The following is a 24,482-nucleotide window of genomic DNA, read 5'->3' on the forward strand; positions in this document are numbered from 1 at the left end:
GTCTTGGCGCCTCCGTCCACCTGCTACACCTCTTCCTCCTCCCGCAGCAGCTTGGCGAAGCCCTGCCGGAGTTCTGCTGCATCCACCACCACGCCGTTGTGCTGTTGGATCTTCATCAACCTCTCCTTCCCCCTTGCTGGATCAATAAGGAGGAGACGTCATCCGCTCCGTACGTGTGTTGAACACGAAGGTGCTGTCCATTCGGCACTTGGTCATCGGTGATTTGGATCACGGCGAGTACGACTCCATCATCACCATTCTCTTGAATGCTTCCGCACGCGATCTACAAGTGGTATGTAGATGCAATCTCTCTCCTATCACTCCTTGCTTAGATGAACTCATAGATGGATCTTGATGAAACCGTAGGAAAAATTTTAATATTCTGCAACATAACCCAACAGTGGCATCATGAGCTAGGTCTATGCATAGTTCTCTATTGCACGAGTAGAACACAATTTTGTTGTGGGCGTAGATCTTGTCAACTTGCTTGCCTCTACTAGTCTTATTTTGCTTTAGCGGTATTGTGGGATGAAGCGGCCCGGACCGACCTTACATGTATGCTTACGTGAGACAGGTTCCACCGACTGACATGCACTAGTTTCATAAGGTGGCTAGCGGGTGTCTGTCTCTCCCACTTTAGTTGGAGCGGATTCGATGAAAAGGGTCCTTATGAAGGGTAAATAGAAGTTGACAATATCACGTTGTGGTTATTCGTAGGTAAGAAAACGTTCTTGCTAGAACCCAATTGCAGCCACGTAAAAGATGCAACAACAATTAGAGGACGTCTAACTTGTTTTTGCAGCAATTGTCATGTGATGTGATATGGCCAGAAGTTGTGATGAATGATGAATGATATATTGTGATGTATGAGATCATGTTCTTGTAATAGGAATCACGACTTGCATGTCGATGAGTATGACAACCGGCAGGAACCATAGGAGTTGTCTTTAATTTTTGTATGACCTGCATGTCATTGAAGAACGCCATGTAAATTACTTTACTTTATTGCTAAACGCGTTAGCCATAGAAGTAGAAGTAGTCATTGGCGTGACAACTTCATGAAGACACGATGATGGAGATCATGATGATGGAGATCATGGTGTCATGCCGGTGACGAAGATGATCATGTAGCCCCGAAGATGGAGATCAAAGGAGCTATATGATATTGGCCATATCATGTCACTATTATATAATTGCATGTGATGTTTATTATGTTTATGCATCTTGTTTACTTAGAACAACGGTAGTAAATAAGATGATCCCTTCTAATAATTTCAAGAAAGTGTTCCCCCTAACTGTGCACCGTTGCTAAAGTTCGTCGTTTCGAAGCACCACGTGATGATCGGGTGTGATAGATCCTTACGTTCACATACAATGGGTGTAAGACAGTTTTACACATGCAAAACACTTAGGGTTAACTTGACGAGCCTAGCATGTACAGACATGGCCTCGGAACACAAGAGACCGAAAGGTCGAACATGAGTCATACGGAAGATACGATCAACATGGAGATGTTCATGGATGATGACTAGTCCGTCTCATGTGATGATCGGACACGGCCTAGTCGACTCGGATCATGTAACACTTAGATGACTAGAGGGATGTCAATCTGAGAGTTCATTAAATAATTTGATTAGATGAACTTAATTATCATGAACTTAGTCTATAGTCTTTGCAAAATATGTCTTGTAGATGAAATGGCCAACGCTCATGTCAACATGAACTTCAACGCGTTCCTAGAGAAAACCAAGCTGAAAGATGATGGCAGCAACTATTCGGACTGGGTCCGGAACCTGAGGATCATCCTCATAGCAGCCAAGAAAGATTATGTCCTAGATGCACTGCTAGGTGAAGTACCCATCCCAGAGAACCAAGACGTTATGAACACTTGGCAATCACGTGCTGACGATTACTCCCTCGTTCAGTGCGGCATGCTTTACAGCTTAGAACCGGGGCTCCAAAAGCGTTTTGAGCGACACGGAGCATATGAGATGTTCGAGGAGCTGAAAATGGTTTTTCAAGCTCATGCCCGGGTCGAGAGATGTGAAGTCTCCAACAAGTTCTATAGTTGTAAGATGGAGGAAAACAGTTCTGTCAGTCAGCACATACTCAAAATGTCTGGGTTGCACAACCGCCTGTCCCAGCTGGAGATCAACCTCCCGGACGAGGCGGTCATTGACAGAATCCTTCAGTCGCTCCCACCAAGCTACAAGAGCTTTGTGTTGAACTACAATATGCAGGGGATGGTGAAGACCATTCCTGAAGTATTTTCAATGCTGAAGTCAGCAGAGGTTGAAATCAAGAAAGAACATCAAGTGTTGATGGTCAATAAGACCACTAAGTTCAAGAAGGGCAAGGGTAAGAAGAACTTCAAGAAGGACGGCAAAGATGTTGCCGCGCCCGGTAAGCCAGTTGCTGGGAAGAAGTCAAAGAATGGACCCAAGCCTGAGACTGAGTGCTTTTATTGCAAAGGGAAGGGTCACTGGAAGCGGAACTGCCCCAAATACTTAGCGGACAAGAAGGACGGCAACACTAAAGGTATATTTGATATACATGTAATTGATGTGTACCTTACCAGTACTCGTAGTAACTCCTGGGTATTTGATACCGGTGACGTTGCTCATATTTGTAACTCACAGCAGGAGCTACGGAATAAGCGGAGACTGGCGAAGGACGAGGTGACGATGCGCGTCGGGAATGGTTCCAAGGTCAATGTGATCGCCGTCGGCACGCTACCTCTACATTTACCTACGGGATTAGTTTTAAACCTCAATAACTGTTATTTAGTACCAAGTTTGAGCATGAACATTGTATCTGGATCTCGTTTGATGCGAGATGGCTACTCATTTAAATCCGAAAATAATGGTTGTTCTATTTATATGAGAGATATGTTTTATGGTCATGCCCCGATGGTCAATGGTTTATTCTTAATGAATCTCGAACGTAATGTTACACATATTCATAGTGTGAATACCAAAAGATGTAAAGTTGATAACGATAGTCCCACATACTTGTGGCACTGCCGCCTTGGTCACATTGGTGTCAAGCGCATGAAGAAGCTCCATGCTGATGGACTTTTAGAGTCTCTGGATTATGAATCATTTGACACATGCGAACCATGCCTCATGGGTAAAATGACCAAGACCCCGTTCTCCGGAACAATGGAGCGAGCAACCAACTTATTGGAAATCATACATACTGATGTGTGTGGTTGTCGGCGTCAAAACCGGCGGATCTCGGGTAGGGGGTCCCGAACTGTGCATCTAGGCGGATGGTAATAGGAGACAAGGGACACGATGTTTTACCCAGGTTCGGGCCCTTTTGATGGAGGTAAAACCCTACGTCCTGCTTGATTAATATTGATGATGTGTGTTACAAGAGTAGATCTACCACGAGATCAAGGAGGCTAAACCCTAGAAGCTAGCCTATGGTATGATTGTTGTTCGTCCTACGGACTAAAGCCATCCGGTTTATATAGACACCGGAGAGGGCTAGGGTTACACAGAGTCGGTTACAATGGTAGGAGATCTACATATCCGTATCGCCAAGCTTGCCTTCCACGCCAAGGAAAGTCCCATCCGGACACGGGACGAAGTCTTCAATCTTGTATCTTCATAGTCTTGGAGTCCGGCCGATGATGATAGTTCGGCTATCCGGACACCCCCTAGTCTGGGACTCCCTCAGTAGCCCCTGAACCAGGCTTCAATGACGACGAGTCCGGCGCGCATATTGTCTTCGGCATTGCAAGGCGGGTTCTTCCTCCGAATAATCTATAGAAGATTGTGAACACCAGGATAGTGTCCGGCTCTGCAAAATAAATTCCACGTACCACCGTAGAGAGAATAATATTACACAAGTTCAATCTGCTGACGTATTTTGTGGCGTGATGTCACACCACTACCAAGCCTTTACTCGAATTGTTTTTATTGTACAACCTCAGCGCGTTTAGCGAAGCGGTTTCCTTGGCACATCTTGTCGAAGCAGAGATCGTGTTCCCCTTATTCCGGGATTCCCATTAATACGGACGTGGGTAACCCAACCGCACCATTGATTGCAGCGCTTGGGAGATAAGCGAGTTTTATCAGGCCGGTGGGGACACATGTTTTTGTCCGCCCATATAAGGGGATAAAGATCCAACCCTTTTACATGTGCCTTCTTCCTCCTTGGCTTATCAATCTCCGCGAACTCGAGCTCCAGCGCCCAAGTCCGCACATCTCACCTCAACCTCCTCCAACTATGTCCGGAGCGGGAGGCAAGTGGATGGCCTCCTCCGTCACGGAGGGGCAGATCCAGAAGCTGCGTAGCACCGGATATTTGTCCAGCAACATCGTGCATTGGCTCCCCGATGAGGGAGAGCTCATCCACACCCCCAGGCCCCATGAGAGGGTAGTATTTCTTCCCCATTTCCTCCGCGGACTGGGCTTCCCACTCCATCCCTTTGTCCCGGGGCTCATGTTCTACTACGACCTGGATTTCCATGATCTGGCCCCGAATTTCATCCTCGACATCTCGGCGTTTATCGTCGTGTGTGAGGCCTTCCTCTGCATCCAGCCCCACTTCGGCTTGTGGCTCAAGACCTTCAGTGTCAAGCCGAAGGTTGTGAAGGGCAGCCAAGCGGAGTGCGGAGGTGCCATGGTGGGCAGGATGTCCCACGTTACTTGGCTTGAGGGTACTTTCGTGGAAACCATTAAGGGGTGGCAATCGGGGTGGTTTTACATCACCGAGCCGCATGACCCCGAATGGGCAGCGACCCCCGAATTCAGATCTGGCATCCCCACACGGCTCACCTCCCGAAAAGAGAGTGGCCGGACATGGGGTGATTTGGAGGAGCTGGCCGGACTCCAAGCAGCATCCAAAAGCTAGTGGACAAGAAGCTCAAGCTTGTCAACGAAGTCCAGGTCATGCTCATTCGCCAGATCCTCCCGTGCCAACGACGGGGCTTCAACATGTGGGAGTTCGATCCGGCGCAGCACCAGACTTTGAGCGGGCTCTTCGACACTACGTACGAAGATGTCTGGAAGGTGCTGTTCAAGGGCGCCGAGGCTCCTGCATCCGCTATCGAAGATCGCGGATTCAGCTCGCAGCGTACGGCTGACGAGGTAAGTGATTTTGTCCTTTTTGTTTTCCATAGTTTGACTCTATGCGGGATCTAAACTCCCTTTCCTTTGACAGGGCTGGCTGAAGAAGGCCGAACAGACTATCTATCCGGCCCCATTAGCAGAGGACCCGGTGGACGCCTGTTTAGCGGGGCTGCTGGCTCCGGCACCCCACGTGGTGCCGGAGAAGAAGGCCAAGAATAATGCCACGGGCACTCGGAAGAGTTCCCGTTTCCAGGTGCTATCGGATGATGACTCCGAGGCAGACTCCTCCCACAAAGGCGAGGAGGAGAAAAAGAAAGCCTCTCCCCCAGCGGGGGGAGGGAAGAAAAGGAAGGCCTCCCCACGAGGGAGGCCGAAGGGTCCAAGAAGGTAAAAACTCTTTCCCCGGACTGCTCTGCCACCGCCAGTGACGACGACGAGGACTAGCCTCCAAGGGCCAAGCCCCTGGCGAGATCGTAAGTATCCGGACTCCCGAATAACTTCATGGTTTTTCTTTTTTGCCACACAATGTCTTTCTAATGCCGCATACAACCCTGCAGTCCGCCCAAGGATGATCTTCCCGCTTCGTCGAGCGGGTCCTTAGGTGCGTCGGATATGGATTCTCTTCCGACCGCCTCCACCCCCCGTGATGCGGACGATGCCGAGGTGGGATCCCGGGAAGGGACCCACCAGGAGGAGGAGGCCCCGGAGGTGTCGCAGGACAACCTCCCGGACTTTGCACCGGACTCGGCCCCGGAACCCGTAGTGGCTCCGGAGTCCGGCGGGCGGCCCCTTCGCCAGAAGGGCAAGACCGTGACGCCGGCAGCCTCCGTCCAACCGGAGGCGCCGGATAGCTTGCTGGAGGCGCTCAATGGCGCCTCCATCGAAGAGGAACACCGCACTATTATGAGTGGGGTGATTCAGAAGGTTTAGCTCGCCAAGAGTGGGCTGACCGAAGCCTGCAGCAGCCTTCTAACAGGCTTTGAGGTAAGAATTTTGATATATGTAAAATAGTACCGCATAGACAGTAGCCCCTGATGCTCGGTTCGGTGTTCGGAAAGAAAAGCCAGACTGAGGATCTAAAAAGATATATGCAGGAGTCATAAAAAATATGTCAATATGGGATTGCAGGCTGCGCTGCTGACCTCTGCCGCACTGACTGCGGAGGTCAATACTTTGAAGCAAAACCTCGAGCGGTCCGAGAACGAGCTCGGCCATGCCAAGAAGCAGCTCGAGGACAAGGAAGGTGAGTAACACCTAATTAAAATTGTACCTTACAGAAAAGGATTTTGGTTGCAAGAAGAATGACAAGGATAACGTGGGTATTGTAGGGGCCACTAGCGAGGTGGCGACCCTGAAGGAGGCGGTGTCCGCAGCCGAACGTAATGCGGCCGCGGAACACTTCGAGCGAGAGAAGCAGGAGGCGCGGGTGGCGGAGGTACAGCAAGAGCTCCAGGCTCTCATGGAAAAACATGAGAGTTTGCAGCGTGACTCAAAGACTCAAGAGTCCGAGCTTGTGACGGCTCTTGAGAGTGCTAAAGCCGCTAAGGCCGAAGCCTATAAGGCCCTCCAGGAAGTCGAGGCGTTGAACAAAATAGTGGCGGGTAAGGCGTTTTTCATGCAAAGTAAGCATGTGAGTGTGAATTGCATATCGCTTACCCGAATTCGGAGCTCTCCAGGAGCGTTCGCAGATCTGCCTCGTAGCGTGTCCGATGCTGCCACTTTCTACAGGGCCGAGGAGGGGAGCTCGACGGAGAAGGTCTTCTGGTCTTAGTATGCCGAGGCCGGACATCCGGTGCCCCTTAGCCACCAGCTGAAGCAGCTTGTCGAGCTCCACAAGGTGGCCGAACAGGCCATGAAGGGCCTCATAGTTCGGCTGTGGCCTAAGGAGGCCATGCCTGGGAGCTACTTCGGCCTGGTGCGGCGGCTGGTGGATACGTGTCCATGGGTTGAAGTCATCAAGCACTCCGCCTGTATTGAAGGTGCCCGTCGGGCCCTTGCCCGCGCAAAGGTGCACTGGGGCAAGATGGAGGCCCAGAAGCTTGTGATGGACCCGCCAACGCAAGGCAAGGAGCATCGCACGCCCGAGATGTGTTATAAGAGTGTCCTGAAGGGTGCCCGCGTTATTACGGGTGAGTGCTCCAAAGATGTAATATTTGAGTAGACTCGCATTTTGTTATCCTGTGCGCTGAAAACTTAGTTCGTATGTGCTAAGCAATGCTTGTTAATTTAAAATATTACCTTCTGTGCGGCTGTGTATTAAATCTGAGAGATGGCAAGTCGTCGGCTTCAGCCCCCATGCCATGAGTGCTGGGGTGTTTGGGATAAATTTGAGCACTCTTGTTCCCATTTTTGGGTCCATCTAGGGAGGCGCTCAACACAACGAACAAGGCAACCAGACTTATAATGCTTGAACACTCTCACTTAGCCATAGAATTTTATAATTTTAAATTTTGGTGAAGCCCCTAGTGTTCGGAAGGCCGAATTTGGGGCGCTATCCACGCCTGGGCCGGACAAAGCCGGTTCCTCGCTCTAAGCGGCATAAGTCTTTAGGGACTTGAAAAAACCTCTCGAACAGCGACCGGCTCTTGCCTCATCATGACGGTCAGTTTTAGCTTTCTCCACTGAGGCGCTCACCCAGCTCAACTGGGGCACAATAGCAGTGGTTCTCCCAGTGCTACCTTAGCCGATACAACGGAACGTAAGGTACCAAAACATGGGAGCCGGGCAAACCCAACTATTGACCCAAGTCATGATTCGGAGCCGATTCATATAATGCTATAAGTTTGGGGTGCCGCACTTGTGAAAGTGTTCGGACTTATCACACCATGATGCGGGAAACATAAGCCCCTGGTGTATTTAGTCGTACCAAAATGTACGGATGCAACATGTCATAAATGAACATATGTATAAGAAAGAAATGCAACTGGAAGCAAAAAGGTGCTGCATTACATATTCAAGAAAAACTGCTGTAAATGCAGAACGATACAAATGGTGCGATAAGCAAGGGATGGGACTATTAAACATGTCCCCCTCCAGGGGTAGGCCGCGGAATGGTGCATAAAACAGATTTAATGCTCGTAATGGAGACCACCAGGATATTCGTTGTAGCCTTTCTCCTTCCCTGGCTATTGCATCGTGAGTTTAGCAAGTCTGCTGCCGGACAGGGCCTCGGACGAACGGAGTCCTGTGGGTAAAAATAAAAAGAGGAAAAAAAGAAAAAAAAGAACGACACACTTGAGAGCCCCTGGTGTGGTTGATCCGCATTCTGGGCCTATCGTGGTCGTGCCCCTCTTCCCATGCCCATGGTATCTTCAGAGCATAATGATGTACACGAAGGACTTGTCTTGACGTTTTGCAGGGGCTGGGGTTGGGGCCGCACTGCTACGCGTGCTCGGAACGTGCCAGGTGGTCTTGTTGTAGGTTACTCCGGGCACGTTTAGCCGTGTCCGGCCGCTTAACGGCCGGACTCGAGAATTGCCTTAAGAGGCTGCATTGTACTTCTGCCGCGAGAGCCGCTGTACGTTCCTCCGTTCGGAGACAACGTTCAGTGTTTCCGTTGACCGTGATGACTCCTCGAGGGCCTGGCATCTTGAGCTTGAGGTATGCGTAGTGTGGCACCATGTTGAACTATGCAAACGCGGTACATCCGAGCAGGGCATGATAGCCGCTGCGGAACGGAACTATGTCGAAGATTAACTCCTCGTTCGGAAGTTATCCGGGGATCCGAAGACCACTTCCAGTGTAACTGAGCCTATACAATTGGCTTCTACACCTGGTATGACGCATTTAAAGGTCGTCTTGGTAGGTTTAATCCTTGAGGGGTCTATGCCCATTTTGCACACTGCATCCTGATAAAGCAGGTTCAGGCTGCTGCCGCCGTCCATCAGGACTCTGGTGAGGTGAAATCCATCGACGATTGGGTCTAAAACCAATGTGGCGAATCCGCCGTGGCGGATGCTGGTGGGGTGGTCCCTTCAGTCAAAAGTGATCGGGCAGGAGGACCATGGATTGAACTTCGGGGCAACTGGCTCCATCGCGTATACATCCCTGAGTGCATGCTTCCGCTCCCTTTTGGGTATGTGCGTTGCGTATATCATGTTCACCATCCGCACCTGTGGGGGGAAACCCTTCTGTCCTCTATTGTTCGGCGGTCGGGTCTCTTCCTCGTCATCGCTATGCAGCCCCTTGTCATTGTTTTCGGCAATTAACCTGCCCGCCTGCTTGAATACCCAACAGTCCCTGCTGGTGTGGTTGGCTGGTTTTTCAGGGGTGCCGTGTATCTGGCACGAGCGGTCGAGTATTCGGTCCAAATTGGACGGACCCGGAGTAGTTCTTTTGAATGGCTTTTTTCGCTGACCGGGTTTAGAGCCTCTGAATTCGGCATTGACTGCCGTATCCTCACTATTGTCGCTATTAATGCGGTGTTTGTTTTTGTTGCGACGTGACCTGCCATTACGGTCCTTGATATCCGGACTGCTAGAATTTTTGCTGAGGTTGTTGCTGCATGCTAGCCAGCTGTCCTCACCCGCGCAGAAGCGGGTCATGAGTGATGTGAGGGCGGCCATGAATTTCGGCTTTTCCTGTCCCAGGTGTCGGGCAAGCCACTCATCGCGGATGTTATGTTTAAAGGCCGCGAGGGCCTCCGCATCCGGACAATCGACGATTTGGTTTTTCTTGGTTAAGAACCGTGTCCAGAATTGTCTGGCCGATTCGTCTGGCTGCTGAATTATATGGCTTAGGTCGTCAGTGTCTGGTGGTCGCACATACGTGCCCTGGAAGTTATCGAGGAATGCGGCTTCCAGGTCTTCCCAACTCCAGATTGACTCTGCGGGCAGGCTGTTAAGCCAATGCCGAGCTGGTCCTTTAAGTTTGAGTGGGAGATATTTGATGGCGTGAAGATCGTCACCGCGGGCCCTGTGGATGTGGAGGAGATAGTCTTCGATCCAAACCGCGGGGTCTGTTGTGCCATCGTAAGATTCAATATTCACGGGTTTAAACCCTGCGGGGATTTGATGATCCATTACTTCATCTGTGAAGCATAGTGGGTGTGCGGCGCCTCTGTACTGGGCGATATCACGACGGAGCTCAAAAGAGCTTTGTCTATTTTGTTCGGCCCGGCCGGACTTACTGTGTCTGGTGCGACGGTTGTCGTCGCGTATCATGGGGCGCCCACGCGATCCATAGATCGATCTTGATTGTCTTGCCTTATCCTCCAATATATCTCGCAAGTCCAGAGCGTTCCCCTGTGGCCTTATGCTTTTCGAGCAATGCCGGGGTACGGTTCTAGTGAAGGGCCTAGAGGCCTCTTTGTCGCGACCATGGGGTGGTCGGTCAGCCGTATTGTCTGCTGGTGATGCAGGTTCATACGCCTCCTTGTCTAGTCAGGGGAGCAGCTTGCGTTTAGGGTAGCTTTTGGAGGGGCGTTCGAGCTCATGCTCTTCAGCCGCGAGGACTTCAGTCCATCTGTCGGCTAGCAGATCTTGATCAGCTCTAAGCTGTTGCTGCTTTTTCTTGAGGTTGTTCGCCGTGGCCATAAGCCTGCATTTAAAACGATCTTGTTCGACGGGATCCTCAGGCACGACGAATTCATCGTCGTCGAGGCTTGCCTCGTCTCCGGAGGGAGGCATATAATCCTCTACCTCTTCTTCTGCCGCTCTCTCATGAGGGCTGGCGTCTCCATCCTCCTGTGGTGAATCTTGCTGGAGTGGGTTGTCTTCGGCACTGTCTGGGGTGTTATTGTCTCCGGTTCCGGAATCTTCATTCTTGCTGTGGCGGGATTTAGAGCGGCGCTGCTGACGCCGGCGCTTGGGCTGTTTCTTGGAGGGGTCATCCTCCGTTGTTCCTTCGCCATTCCCATCCTTTGGGATATCCACCATGTATATGTCATATGATGAGGTGGCTTTCCAGTGCCCGGTAGGCGCTGGTTCTTGGTCGTCTCCGGCATCGTCGTCCATACCGTCGATGTCTTCAGAGTCGTAGCCTAGCATGTCGGTTAGATCGTCGACAATGGCTACCAAGTGGGTGGTGGGTGGGCTTTGAATTTCTTCGATGTCCGCATCCCAACCGTCATGACCGCAGTCCGGCCAGGGCTCTCCTGATAACCAGAGATACTTTAGCGAACTCAAGATGTCGCCAAAAGGTGGGTGTTGAAAGATGTCCGCAGTGGTGAACTCCATGACCGACGCCCAATCGGATTCAATTGGACGGGGCGCGGGAGGTTCAGAGTCCGGCAAGGGGTCCGGCACCTCGGAGTCACGAGCTTCATGTGGGACAAGGTCAGTGTTTGGCTCTATCGCTGTAGAGGTTGCAGCCCTCGAGGCGGTGTCTAGCCATCCGTCCTCGATCTGCGCAGCCGGCTCCGAATTGAAGATCGGAGCAGGCTCGAGTGCGGCCTCCAGGGTACTGTCCGGCTGCAGAGCTAGATCATGCCCGTCATGACAGTGCGGCGCGCTTGGCTGTGGCTCGAATCCATCGAAGATCAAGTCCCCGCGGATATCCGCCGTGAAGTTCAAACTTCCAAATCTGACCTGACGGCCAGGGGTGTAGCTTCCGATCTGCTCCAGATGGCCAAGCGAATTGGCCCGCAGTGCAAAGCCGCCGAATACGAAGATCTGTCCGGGGAGGAAGGTCTCACCCTGGACTGCGACATTGATGATGATCGAAGAAGCCATCGAGCCTATCGGTGACGACACAGAGGAACTCTCAATGAAAGCACCAACGCCGGTGTCAAAACTGGCGGATCTCGAGTAGGGGGTCCCGAACTATGCGTCTAGGCGGATGGTAACAGGAGACAAGGGACACGATGTTTTACCCAGGTTCGGGCCCTCTTGATGGAGGTAAAACCCTACGTCCTGCTTGATTAATATTGATGATGTGTGTTACAAGAGTAGATCTACCACGAGATCAAGGAGGCTAAACCCTAGAAGCTAGCCTATGGTATGATTGTTGTTCGTCCTACGGACTAAAGCCATCCGGTTTATATAGACACCGGAGAGGGCTAGGGTTACACAGAGTCGGTTACAATGGTAGGAGATCTACATATCCGTATCACCAAGCTTGCCTTCCACGCCAAGGAAAGTCCCATCCGGACATGGGACGAAGTCTTCAATCTTGTATCTTCATAGTCTTGGAGTCCGGCCGATGATGATAGTTCGGCTATCCGGACACCCCCTAGTCCGGAAGTCCCTCAGTGGTCCAATGAGCGTTGAGGCTTGCGGAGGATATCGTTATGTTCTCACTCTCACTGATGACTTGAGTAGATATGGGTATGTCTACTTGATGAAACACAAGTCTGAGACCTTTGAAAAGTTCAAAGAATTTCATAATGAAGTAGAGAATCAACGTGACCGAAAGATAAAATTCTTACGATCAGATCGTGGAGGAGAATATTTAAGTCACGAATTTGGTACACACATAAGAAAATGTGGAATCATTTCACAACTCACGCTGCCTGGAACACCTCAGCGTATCGGTGTGTCCGAACGTCGTAATCGCACTCTATTGGATATGGTGCGATCTATGATGTATCTTACCGATTTACCGCTATCATTTTGGGGATACACTCTAGAGACAGCTACATTCACTTTAAATAGGGCACCGCCTAAATCCGTTGAGACGACACCGTATGAATTATGGTTTGGGAAGAAACCTAAGCTGTCGTTTCTAAAAGTTTGGGGATGCGATGCTTATGTCAAGAAACTTCAACCTGAAAAGCTCGAACCCAAGTCGGAAAAATGCGTCTTCATAAGATACCCTAAGGAAACCATTGGGTATACCTTCTACCTTAGATCCGAAGGCAAGATCTTTGTTGCCAAGAACGGATCCTTTCTGGAAAAGGAGTTTCTCTCGAAAGGAGTAAATGGGAGGAAAGTAGAACTCGATGAAGTACTACCTCTTGAACCGGAAAGTAGTGCAGCTCAGGAAAATGTTCCTGTGGTGCCTACACCGACTGGAGAGGAAATTAATGATGATGATCAAGGTACTTCGGATCAAGTTGCTATTGAACTTCGTAGGTCCACAAGGACACGTTCCACACCAGAGTGGTATGGCAACCCTGTCCTGGAAATCATGTTGTTAGACAACGGTGAACCTTCGAAGTATGAAGAAGCGATGGCGGGCCCAGATTCCAACAAATGGCTAGAAGCCATGAAATCCGAGATAGAATCCATGTATGAAAACAAAGTATGGACTTTGACTGACTTGCCCGATGATCGGTAAGCGATAGAAAACAAATGGATCTTTAAGAAGAAGACGGACGCGGATGGTAATGTCACCATCTATAAAGCTCGACTTGTCGCTAAGGGTTATTGACAAGTTCAAGGGATTGACTACGATGAGACTTGCTCTCCCGTAGCGAAGCTTAAGTCCGTCCGAATCATGTTAGCAATTTCCGCATACTATGATTATGAGATATGGCAGATGGACGTCAAAACGGCATTCCTTAACGGTTATCTTAAGGAAGAGCTATATATGATGCAGCCGGAAGGTTTTGTCGATCCTAAGAATGCTAACAAAGTATGCAAGCTCTAGCGATCCATTTATGGGCTAGTGCAAGCATCTCGGAGTTGGAACATTCGCTTTGATGAGATGATCAAAGCGTTTGGGTTTATGCAGACTTATGGAGAAGCCTGTGTTTACAAGAAAGTGAGTGGTAGCTCTGTAGCATTTCTCATATTATATGTAGATGACATACTTTTGATGGGAAATGATATAGAATTCTTGGACAGCATTAAGGCCTACTTGAATAAGTGTTTTTCAATGAAGGACCTTGGAGAAGCTGCTTACATATTAGGCATCAAAATCTATAGGGATAGATCGAGACGCCTCATAGGTCTTTCACAAAGCACATACCTTGATAAGATTTTGAAGAAGTTCAAAATGGATCAGTCCAAGAAAGGGTTCTTTCCTGTATTGCAAGGTGTGAGATTGAGCTCGGCTCAATGCCCGACCACGGCAAAAGATAAAGAAGAGATGAGTGTCATCCCCTATGCCTCAGCCATAGGATCTATTATGTATGCCATGCTGTGTACCAGACCTGATGTAAACCTTGTCGTAAGTTTGGTAGGAAGGTATCAAAGTAATCCCAGCAAGGAACACTGGACAGCGGTCAAGAATATCCTGAAGTACCTGAAAAGGACAAAGGACATGTTTCTCATTTATGGAGGTAACGAAGAGCTCATCGTAAAGGGTTACGTCGATGCTAGCTTCGACACAGATCTGGATGACTCTAAGTCACAAACCGGATACGTGTATATGTTAAATGGTGGGGCAGTAAGCTGGTGCAGCTGCAAGCAGAGCGTCGTGGAGGGATATACATGTGAAGCGGAGTACATGGCAGCCTCAGAGGCAGCGCATGAAGCAATATGGGTGAAGGAGTTCATCACCGACCTTGGAGTCATACCCAATGCGTCAGGGCTGATCAAACTCTTCTGTGACAACACTGGAGCTATTGCCCTTGCCAAGGAGCCCAGGTTTCACAAGAAGACCAGGCACATCAAGCGTCGTTTCAACTCCATCCGTGAAAATGTTCAAGATGGAGACATAGATATTTGCAAAGTACATACGGATCTAAATGTCGCAGATCCATTGACTAAATCTCTTCCGCGAGCAAAACATGATCAACACCAGAACTCTATGGGTGTTCGATTCATCACAATGTAACTAGATTATTGACTCTAGTGCAAGTGGGAGACTATTGGAAATATGCCCTAGAGGCAATAATAAAAGGATTATTATTATATTTCCTTGTTCATGATAATTGTCTTTTATTCATGCTATAATTGTATTGTCCAGAAATCGTAATACACGTGTGAATACTTAGACCACAACATGTCCCTAGTGAGCCTCTAGTTGACTAGCTCGTTGATCAACAGATAGTCATGGTTTCCTGACTATGGACATTGGATGTCGTTGATAACGGGATCACATGATTGGGAGAATGATGTGATGGACAAGACCCAATCCTAGGCATAGCACAAGATCGTGTAGTTCATTTTGCTAGAGCTTTTCCAATGTCAAGTATCTCTTCCTTAGACCATGAGATCGTGTAACTCCCGGATACCGTAGGAGTGCTTTGGGTGTAACAAACGTCACAACGTAACTGGGTGACTATAAAGGCGCACTACAGGTATCTCCGAAAGTGTCTGTTGGGTTGACACGGATCGAGACTGGGATTTGTCACTCCGTATTACGGAGAGGTATCACTGGGCCCACTCGGTAGTGCATCATCATAATGAGCTCAAATTGACCAAGTTTCTGGTCACGGGATCATGCATTACGGTACGAGTAAAGTGACTTGCCGGCAACGAGATCGAACGAGGTATTGGGATACCGACGATCGAATCTCGGGCAAGTAACATACCGTCTGACAAAGGGAATAGTATACGGGGTTTCTTGAATCCTCGACATCGTGGTTCATCTGATAAGATCATCAAGGAGTATGTGGGAGCCAACATGGGTATCCAGATCCCTCTGTTGGTTATTGACCGGAGAGCCATCTCGGTCATGTCTGCATGTCTCCCGAACCCGTAGGGTCTACACACTTAAGGTTCGGTGACGCTAGGGTTGTATGAATATGAGTATGCAGCAAACCGAATGTTGTTCGGTGTCCCGGATGAGATCCCGGACGTCACGAGGAGTTCCGGAATGGTCCAGAGGTAAAGAATTATATATAGGAAGTGTTGTTTCGGCCATCGGGAAAGTTTCGGGGTCACCCGGTATTGTACCGGGACCACCGGAAGGGTCCCGGGGGTCCACCGGGTGGGGCCACCTATCCTGGAGGGCCCCGTGGGCTGAAGTGGGAGGGGAACCAGCCCCTAGTGGGACGGTGCGCCCCCCCCCTGCGCCTAGGGTTGAAAACCCTAGGGTGGGGGCGCACCCCACTTGCCTTGGGGGGCACTCCACCCCCGCTGGCCACCGCCCCCCTTGGGAGATTGGATCTCCCAGGGCCGGCGCCCCCCCTAGGGGCCTATATAAAGGAGGGAAAGGGGGAGGGAAGCCGCACCCTGTGTCTTGGCGCCTCCCTCCCCCTGCTACACCTCTTCCTCCTCTCGCAGCAGCTTGGCGAAGCCCTGCCGGAGTTCTGATGCATCCACCACCATGCCGTTGTGCTGCTGGATCTTCATCAACCTCTCCTTCCCCCTTGCTAGATCAAGAAGGAGGAGACGTCATCCGCTCCGTAAGTGTGTTGAACGCGGAGGTGTTGTCCGTTCGGCACTTGGTCATCAGTGATTTGGATCACGGCGAGTACGACTCCATCATCACCGTTCTCTTGAACGCTTCCGCACGCGATCTACAAGTGGTATGTAGATGCAATCTCTCTCCTATCACTCGTTGCTTAGATGAACTCATAGATGGATCTTGGTGAAACTGTAGGAAAAAATTTAATTTTCTGCAACATAACCCAACACTTTGCTCCGCCACCTCAGGACCGGCTTGAGGGATGGCACCTTGTCCTGTATCAAGCTCGGACCGCGTCATCAATACCGAACACATTAACCAGCTAAGTCGCTTTCATGCTCAAAGCTTTAATTTTTTACTTGTGTTCGGTTCGACCAAGCATCATACTTTTTTGGAAAATGTTGCTTGTAAAAAAATTCTTGTCCAAACTTTGTTTGTGACGCATAAATTCAAATACCCAATTCATTTGGGGGCTTCCTTCATGAAGATTTTCCTCTTGCATATGATTATACTTGTACAGCTTCGTTCCTTGTTCGTGTATTACGCCACAATATGCACCATATTGACTTAAGTGATTTGCAAGCTGGGTTGCCTGGCTCCTATGCTTACCCCTACGTTCCCGATTGTTCGGCTAGGGAGTAAAGGGAGCACCTCTGCGATTGTCACGATCGGGTCACCCGAGCCGGACCTCAGACTGGGTGAAGCCGAAAGCTAGCGCTCTTAATGTTTTCAATCATGGTCGGCACACAACGGAACTCATGAGTACAAAAAATCTATTGCATAAGTCTCATAATAACAATGAGCACCGAAGAAAGGTATCGGTGGGGGTACTATTTTCTTTGAAGATGCTTCTTACACTTCGCAGTAATATGGCATAAGTTCCCTGAGTGTGCTTTGTTTGTTACAGCCTTATGGCCTGATTGCCTGGTTATTGGAAACACCGTCGATATTCTCGACAGATGGAGTACATAACACTTTTTGGTCCTTGACCAAAGAGGGAGAAGTCGACGGTCGGTTAAGACGCGTTTAAAGTTCGGTTGAACATAGATATGATATAAGTACTTCGGTACATGCAATCATTCTTTTACCCAAGTCACTTGGGGGCTCTTAAATTTATATGAGCCGTTTTATGATAAGTGTTCTTCTTCTTAGTCGTTGCAAAGTTTTATTATTATTATTATTATCTATCACTCCTTTTTTCGACACAAGTGTGCAGTCACTAGCCGGGGAGCCTAATTTCTCTCTCAAAGCCGCTAGAGTTTAGTTTGCTAAACTGGCCTAGTAAGAACTACTCCGCCTTCGGGATAGGAGGTTGAAGCCGTAGGCTGACCTGCTTGAAGTTTTGAGATAGGATGTGTCATGTTAAAGCACGGCAGAAGCACCTTTTTTTCTAAAGTCCAATTTTCGGATTGGTACCGAACACTTGATCTAGTTTGGACATTAACCTTTTGAATAAGTTTTTTGGCTTTTTGAGCCCATCGCACTTTTCAACTATTTGTGTGTTTTCAGCACAAGTCTCGCAGTGCAACCTCGGACACCTTTAGAGATTCGGCAAAAACATTCTCGGATATTGCTCTATATGCATCGGTTTTGAATTGTGTCTTCGGTCAATAGTTGGGTTGCCCGGCTCCTGCGCTTGCCCCCTACGCTCCGCTTTGTTCGGCTAGGTGTGCAAAGGGAGAACCACTGCGATTGTGCTTCCAGCTCACATGGTTAAGCACCTCAGTGGAGAAAGCCGAAAACTGACTGCCACAATAAGCGTAAACTGGTCAGCGACCCGATGACCGTGTTAAACGACGGGCCATTCATAACAATGGCCGAAGTGTTTATGGCTTGACCTCAACTGTCGCCGAACACTACCGGGGGCTAGTAACTGGCCTCCCAAACTAAATCCTCGATATTTTGCTCTTACGTTGGAGCTGAGGTTTCATGATCATGCTTAGCATGACAACCCAAAGAAAGGAACCGATAGCGGGACTATTTTCTTTGGAAGACATTTCTTCTGTTAAACAGCAATATAACATATCTCTCGGCGTACCTTTTTGTTTATAAAACCGTATGGCCAGACTGCCTTGTTTGTTGTAAATATTTGCCCTCATAAAGGCTTTATAAAGTAGGACAAACACTCCTCGGCTATTGGCCGAGGAGGTGGAAGCCGATGGTCGGTCAACAAAATTGTACAATGCGGATCCGAGCGTTAATGACGTAAAGTACTTGGATACATAGAGTCATTACACATAATTTGTGATTTTACTATGGATATCAATCCTTAATTCGGCCACCCGTGCCCGCATTAAGGCTCGGGGGCTACTGGGCTTTGGGCTTATTATTTAAAAATATTAAAGGGGCACATCGATCCCCTGATCTGGTGTTGCCACCCGACCAGTGTCTCGGGGGCTACTGCATTGCCTGTCCAATGCAGAAAATTTTAAGTGTAATACAGTCTCCGAGGAGATTTTGATCCTCAGGTTGGTCGGCCACACCCAACCTGAGTCTTGAGGACTGACCACCCCGCTTTTTGTGTCCCGAAGTATTCTGGCGAGCTAGGACTTGATCCTCAGACCAATTTTGCAAATCAACCCGAGTCTCAGCAGTTACGGGGGTCAGCGGTCTTATGTCATCCTTCATGTGCATCTCGGGTTTTAGACCGATACCCACCTTGAGGGCTACTGGCTATGTATCTCGGTAGAGAATAAATTGCACCAATCCAAAATATTGACAAAAATCGGCCCACATTCGGGGTGGTGCACCACCTCGGAAGTAGTCCGGCATAAAGCTCGGGCACTAGTGGTTGGCTCCATAGAGGGCATTTCCGGCATTAAGCTCGGCTAAACTCCTTCAAACTTCTTTGAACCAAGGTGATTTACGACACCTCGGATACAGTCCGACGTTGGAGCTCGGATACCGTCCGGTGTTGGAGCTTGGATACATAGTCCGGCGTTGGAGCTCGGATACGTTTCGGCGTTAGAGCTGGAAAGCGGTCCGGCGTTGGTGCTCGACTACAAAAGATACCTTGAATGCAGTCCGGCGTTGGAGCTCGGACGCAAGAGGACACTGCCGCCCGAGAACAACTTCAAACCCGAGGTATGGCATAAAAATAAAAAGGCATTGATAAAGGCCGGAAACTTAAAGGGGCTCCTCGGATACCCGACGTGTAAACTCGTCGAATGCATTTCGGCGATCCTCAAAATCGAAGATGAGAAGATTTGTTGAACCAGTTTTCAAGACCGACGACTGAAGATGAAGAATGGTTCGGAAGAATCGAGGAGCGTCCCTAAACTTGAAGACCGGTTCAGAGGGCTACTGACGGTGTCCTGGACTAGGGGGTACTCACCACGTCATCTCCCGATCTGTTAAATTGGGCCAAGGACCCCCATGGCCGTATACTCATGGGCCAGTCCGGACAGCTGCCGCATACAAGGAAGATTCTGCAAGACTTGGCGATCAAGAGAAGGACTCCTCCCCCACCGGCGTATTCGGCTAGGACTCTTGTTATCCTAGGCCTCTGGTGCATTATATAAACCGAGGCCAGGCTAGTTGATAGGGGGAACAACAATCATACCATAGGCTAGCTTCTAGGGTTTAGCCTCTCTGATCTTGTGGTAGATCAACTCTTGTAATACCCATACCATCAATATTAATCAAGCAGGAGTAAGGTTTTACCTCCACCGAGAGGGCCCGAACCTGGGTAAAAACATCGTGTCCCTCGTCTCATGTTACTATCCGCCTAGACGCACAGTTCGGGACCCCCTACCCAAGATTCGCCGGTTTTGACACCGACATTAGTGCTTTCATTGAGAGTTCCACTGTGTGTTCAGCAAAGGGTCGATGACTTGCCTGCAGATCAACTACGACTTCGGCATCTTCGTCACCAGCTCGGCTGTTCACCTTGGTTCAACCAAGGACTGCACCCTGCCTCCGATCGTCATGTTCGGATGAGGGCCTTCATCAACATCAGCTCCGATCTCTATCAAGATCATAGAGGAATCATCCAGGGAGCCCGGGGGCTCAACGTCAACATTGCCCTCGGGAGACCGTGCTATTTTTTTGGATAGCGAAACTTGTATCCGCCGTCACCGCCTCCTCGAGCATTGGTTTGACGATTGCTTCGGTGGAATAGTGCGGAATTACGTCTACAACAGCCACGCTAAATTTCGTCGAGTTCCAATGGAGGAATCTCCGACAATCTATGATATACCGGAGCCCTGTCAAATATGGACGAGAATCTGGACGAGTTTAGGGCGTGGTATCCAGCTTCTATCTCAGACATCCTGTGGAAGATCCAACCGTTGATCGGCTGCGAAATTCCTATATCTACCACCTCCCAAAGTTTTAGCTCGATCCGACCGTCCAAACTCCGGGAACTTTCTGATTAGTGCATCACTTTTCGGATCTGTTTTCTGCGTGAAAACGAATCTGACCCGAGTTCGTCTTTTTTATGAACGGGAATTCGGACATCCTTTTTGAAGGAAGTTTTGTATGGTGTATCGTGTTTTGTTCCCGAACACATCCCGCTAACCTTAAAATCTTTTGAACATGATCTTCAACATCATGCTGGTGTCAAACCAGTCCGGCAATATTGCTCCACGGATGCAAACCTGCGCTAGACACGTCGTCACTTCGTTGATCCGCGCTCAACTTCTTCGGATCATCATCACCAACATCGCCGCCCCACGGATTACACGGAGCGGGCACACCTGCATTGCCGCACGGTCACTTCATCAAGCCAACATCGACCACGTCACGACCTGCATCGGCAGGGCCACACTGTTGCTTTTTCAAGCTGGTGTCCATCACGCCGACCTACTTTGACTCATCAGCTGACACCGAGGCTTCATCATGTTAGCTGGACCGGGGGCTTCATCATCTCTTCATCAACCTACTCCGGAGACTTCGGCGTCGCTGGCCGACCAGCTCCGTCACGTTAGCTGGACCGAGGGCTTTGCCTCGGCGAGCCAACCTTTGCCAGCATTGCCATGCCGTTGCTTTATCGCCCATCAGGTGATAGGTGTGCGGATCGAGTCCCAATTTTGGGAATCACGTTTCTTTGGATTGCTACAACAAATAAGCCAGGTGCTATTAATCCTAGTATTTTTTGCTTGTTTGGGTTCATTTTTCCCAACAAATTATTACTCTGGTTTGTCCATCATATGTACGCAGGTCTATCAAATGGTGGCCGCATTAACGACGGTCGCATGGTGGTTCGATCAGTTTCCGTACATAGTCCGGCGAACGCCGCATCCGGAACTCGAACCGACCTGTGAATTCAGGCCTTGCCATGCCTTTACCGCATCACGCCGCCGCCCTGCATCGACATTGACTTCGGCGCCAGGCCATATTTCTTTTATTACTCACTTTGCATAAATTATTTGTTATGCAACGAATTTTTTTATTATTATTACTATTATCTTTGGTTTGCACTATTTTTTGTGCACAGGAAAATGATCCAGCCGGACTATATCTAGATGGATGGCCTTAGCGTGGTGCACGCGAGCAAGCCGCCGCGCCGCCATGCCAATCTAGCTAGCAATCCTTGCAGACAAGCAGCTGGATGGGGCTATCTTGGCTAACTAGCGGTTGCGAGCGCTGGACGGAGCTGGCATCCGGGTTGCCGCAAGATGGGATCCGCACCACCGGCGGCGGTAGTTGTGTCCCATGGCCGAGGATGACTAGGTGGAAGGGCTGGAGGTAGGAGGTCACTCGGTGATTTTTGTGCAGAATGGCATGTAAGTCCCATAAGTCATAATGCCTACTTCCCAGTCGAATAGATGGCGTTGACTTAATGGGTGACATTGGTTGAAACGTGCCTATAACGGCACTTTGTAGTGTAGTCGTTTCTTGGTAGGGCTGGTTGGTAAGGGCATGTGCAATGGTTGATAAGGTAGTCTTATCTTAAGTCTGCCACATATGCAAGTGGTAGTAGTTTCTTGACACTATTAGTGGTTTCTTGTAAGGAACAATGTACTACTAGCGACAAAAGATGATTCTAGGTTGCGTTGTACTCCAACGAGTACTACTAGTGGTCGCGGGAGTGTATACCTTGTTTTGTGGGTTCGATCCCGGCCGAACGCACGGAGGCCTTCTTTTTAAATAGTAACTTTGTTGCGGGCCAATATTGTACACGGGTAGTTTGAGTTTTGAAGTCAAACGGACATGCGACACCACAATCAGGGCGCACTGGATAGCCTAGCCACGTGAACGGGTTTTCCTTCCCATCATCTCGTGGCTCGCGTGCTCGCCCTAGCCGCACCTTGCTTGTAGCTTCCTCACCAGCTAGTAGCATATTTAAACTAGCGCCTCCCAATTAAGCCCGAGGAGCCGAAAAAGCCTGGTGGGGCATTGGGAACTGTGCAATATGGCTCTGTACATAAAGTGCTCTACTACTACTCTGTAGCTTGTGGCGTTGCACGCATGGACTTCACTCCATTATCGACTCTATAAAAGAAATTCCTCTTGATGATTTTTCTTTTTTTTTGAAACGGAGGCAAAAGCTTTGCCTCATCTCATTCATAAAGAAGGAACTACTAACAAAGTTCGACAAGATCTCGCTATATCAAATAACTCAAATGTTCTGCCCTAGCAGTAACCTTCGTTGATAAACAGGCTGCTAGTGTGTGCATGAGAGGAGCGGCTGAGTAGGTCAGCTACGTGAGAGGAGCGACTGAATAGAGCACCGAGAGTACCCACTAGGCCACTCCACAAGTGTACTTTCCCTGCATTGCTAGTACAGCGATGGTTCTAGAGAACAGTAGTACCCTCCACTTTCAACTGTAGCTCCTTGGCCCTGAGATTCAAGAGTTCAAAACTAGTGCACTATACTAGAAGTACAGTACATCGCACTACTAGTTGAAAAAGTAGTACTAGTACTGCTATAGTATGAGTATGTATTCCTTCATCCCATAATGTAAGACATTTTTTGACACTAGTTAGCGTGTACAAAAAATAGCAAAAACATTCCCAAAATTTCTTAATCCACGCCAAAAACTACTACCTAGTGCCAAAAATTTCTTACTAGTGCTATTATTTACAGTATAATGCAATCCCGTAGCGTCCCAGAATGCTAGTACTAGTAGTAAATAATAGCCTCACCCCTTCACTAAGGAACGATCTACAGTTGGAAGGGACGAGGCCCTTTGGTTACTACGCTCTTATCTCCTCCTCGCCAGTTCCCCTCCCCCCGAAGAGAAAGTAGTTCATCGGTGCTCCCATGGATTCACCAGGCGGTTCTCCTCCTCGTCGGGCCTGGGAGACCTTGGACGACGATCCTCCGGGAGAAATCGCACTCCGCTCCGACGTCCTCACCGCCGCAAGACTCGGTGCTTCCTGCACCAACTTTTTCAAGACGGTGCTTAAAAGGGCTTGGGAAAAGGCCATGCTTGTTGGTCTTCCATGCGTCCTCGAGGAGAAGGTTCTTCTATGGGACAATCCTTCGAACAGTCCACCGCTCCCTGGCCCTGGTTGCACATTGACTCCGCTAGAGTTGCCGATGTTGAGAGGTAGTCGGATTTTGTCCGATGAGCAGGTCAGTAATGGAGTTTGATCATGTAGTATTTAGTTATTCCATTTCCATCCCGCAATTCTCCGCTGCCCACCGTCTTATATATAGGTCTGGGTCGGTGCCAACGAAGATTGGCTTGCATACCTTCGGCCAGATACCACCATCATTTTGCACAACATCCAGAGCAGTGCGGCCATTCCCGTAGACCCCTTCTCCACCATTGGTATCGGCCTTCCGGACTGGCTAGGCTTGAATATGTATGATGATGCCTACATGAGATTGAAGAAGATAGCAATTGCGGACCCGCCAACAAAGCAACATGGCTACGACGATTACTATCTCATCGCGGTGTTTGACATAAGGATTACCATCAATGCAAGAGGCAGGAACGGCAGAGGCTAGCGCATGTTGGCGGCGGCGGATTTGTACCCCTACACGTTCAAAGACGTCGTGCGCCATCTAGGCCGCATCTTCGCGGTGACAAGCCAGGGGACTTGTTTCATCTGGTTGCCATCCTATGGTACGGGAGATTACAAACGGAATGCACAAACCATCATTTGCATCCCTAACGGTACTGCATTGTTTTGCAGGGACCAGTCATCCCCCGATCAAAATAAGATTGTCGATCCTGGATGTGCATTTGCATCCACGATTCGGTCTAACCTGGAACCTTGTAGCTGACTTTCGCATATTGGGATCAACTATCTTAGCAGTCATTACCCATG

Source organism: Triticum aestivum, chromosome 1B, assembly GCF_018294505.1.
Source record: "Triticum aestivum cultivar Chinese Spring chromosome 1B, IWGSC CS RefSeq v2.1, whole genome shotgun sequence".
Classification (NCBI taxonomy): domain Eukaryota; kingdom Viridiplantae; phylum Streptophyta; class Magnoliopsida; order Poales; family Poaceae; genus Triticum; species Triticum aestivum.